Below are 1,949 nucleotides of genomic sequence, written 5' to 3'. Positions count from 1 at the left end.
TCCATTAACCAAGAGTATTCAACTTGTTGTTGCTTGTGGTGTGTTCTTGTATGACAGGTAGAAGAGGAGAGACATCAACTCCTCCATATACCGAACCAGAGAGGACCCTTCATAAACTTAGAAGGGAAGCAAGAGGGAAGAGAGTACTGAGAGAAGAAGAATCTGAAGGAGAATCTGAGGACAATTTTGAGGAAGCTCTAGATCTCAACATGGATAGAGAAGTTCACAACCATGAGAGAGCTGACGGAAACAATGCCATTCCCGAGAGGAGGGTTCTGGGTTCATACATAAACCCAACCTCTGGGAATTGTGGTAGCAGCATTCAGAAACCACCCATTCAGGCCAACAATTTTGAACTCAAACCACAGCTAATATCACTGGTGGATGATCATTGTTCATTTGGTGGGAGTGCTAATGAAGATCCAAACCAACATCTCACAAAATTCCTGAGAATTTGCGACACTGTGAAATCCAATGGAGTCCAGGAAGATGCCTATAAACTGCTCTTGTTCCCATTTTCACTTAGGGACAAGGCAGCTAAGTAGCTGGAATCATTCCCAAGGGGGAGCCTAACAACCTGGGATGAGGTGGAAAGCAAGTTTCTGGCACGTTTCTACCCCCCACAAAAGGTCAATAGGCTTCGATCTGAGGTTCAGACTTTTAGATAACAAGATGGTGAAACGCTCTACGAGGCATGGGAGAGATTCAAGGATTTGACAAGGAAATGCCCACCAGACATGTTCCATGACTGGGTGCAATTGCATATTTTCTATGATGGACTTTCTTATGAATCAAGGAAGGCTGTAGACCATTCATCAGGAGGTTCATTGAACAGGAAAAAGACTGTGGAAGAAGCCATTGAAGTGATTGAGACAGTGGCAGAGAATGAGTACTACTATGCTTCAGAGAGACACAACACTATCAAGTTGAATGCCATTGTTAGAGATCACAATTTCGTGCACCAGTACCATTGTCTGTGGTGATGGAGTATGGAACCCCAAACCTTGTGACAATGTTCCTATATAGGAATTTTTGACTTCTTTGAGCAGTGGCATTAGCTAGGGATTCTGCCTCGATCCACTTTGTGAAATAGTCTACCCCTACTATGAGGAATTTAACTTGTCCCGATCCCTGAGGGAAGGGTCCAAGAAGGTCGAGTCCCCATTTTGCGAATGGCCAAGGTGAGGTCACGCTGATGAGTTCCTCTGGCAGGGCGATGTGAAAGTTGGCATGTTTCTGACATGGTGGACATGTCTTTACGAACTCTGTGGCTTTCTTTTGTAGAGTTGGCCAATAAAATCCTGGCCATAGTACTTTTTTGGTATGTGCTTGTGCTCCGAGATGATTGCCACAAATGCCACTGTGTACTTCTTCTAGAACTTCCATTGTGTTGGAAGTCGGCACACATTTTAACAATGGTATTGAAATCCCTCTTTTGTATAGAGTATTTTTTATGATAGTGTAGTATTGTGCTTCCCGTTTTAACCTCTTTGCCTCCTTTTTCTCTGTTGGGAGTGTTTCTGTTTTGAGGTAATTAATTATGTCAGCCATCCATCCTTTATCCTGACCTGTTATGGCTAGGACTTTTTCTTCTTCCGAGATTGATAGGACTTTAACCTCTCTGGTTTGGTGCTGTCTAGTTTTGAGAGTGCGTCAGCTCGGGCATTCTGTTCACGGCGTATGTGACAGACCTCATATTCTCCGAGTTGTCCGAGCGATTCCCTGGTTTTGTTCATGTACTTTTTCATGGTGGGATCTTTAGCTTGGTAGCTCCCTGTTATTTGTGAAGTGACTACTTGTGAGTCGCTGAAGATGATAATCTTTTGAGCTCCAACCTCCCTAGCCAGCTTCAAGCCAGCTAGTAGTGCCTCATATTCCGGTTGGTTGTTTGAGGCAGGGAACCCGAATTTGAGTGAGAATTTGATTTGGGTTCCTTGGTCGCTTTCAAT

General features: G+C 44.0%; 1 non-coding gene across 1 annotated transcript; it reads right to left on the bottom strand.

Annotated features, from left to right (window-relative positions):
• Positions 1-635: 635 nt before the first annotated feature.
• On the bottom strand, positions 636-739 carry LOC127740235 (small nucleolar RNA R71). The gene has a single exon (XR_008000916.1). It is a non-coding gene; the product is annotated as a small nucleolar RNA R71 (small nucleolar RNA).
• Between the last annotated feature and the right edge of the window lie 1,210 nt (positions 740-1,949).

Source organism: Arachis duranensis, chromosome 6 (genome assembly GCF_000817695.3).
Source record: "Arachis duranensis cultivar V14167 chromosome 6, aradu.V14167.gnm2.J7QH, whole genome shotgun sequence".
Taxonomy (NCBI): domain Eukaryota; kingdom Viridiplantae; phylum Streptophyta; class Magnoliopsida; order Fabales; family Fabaceae; genus Arachis; species Arachis duranensis.
This window is presented reverse-complemented; position numbering and strand designations above follow the sequence as displayed.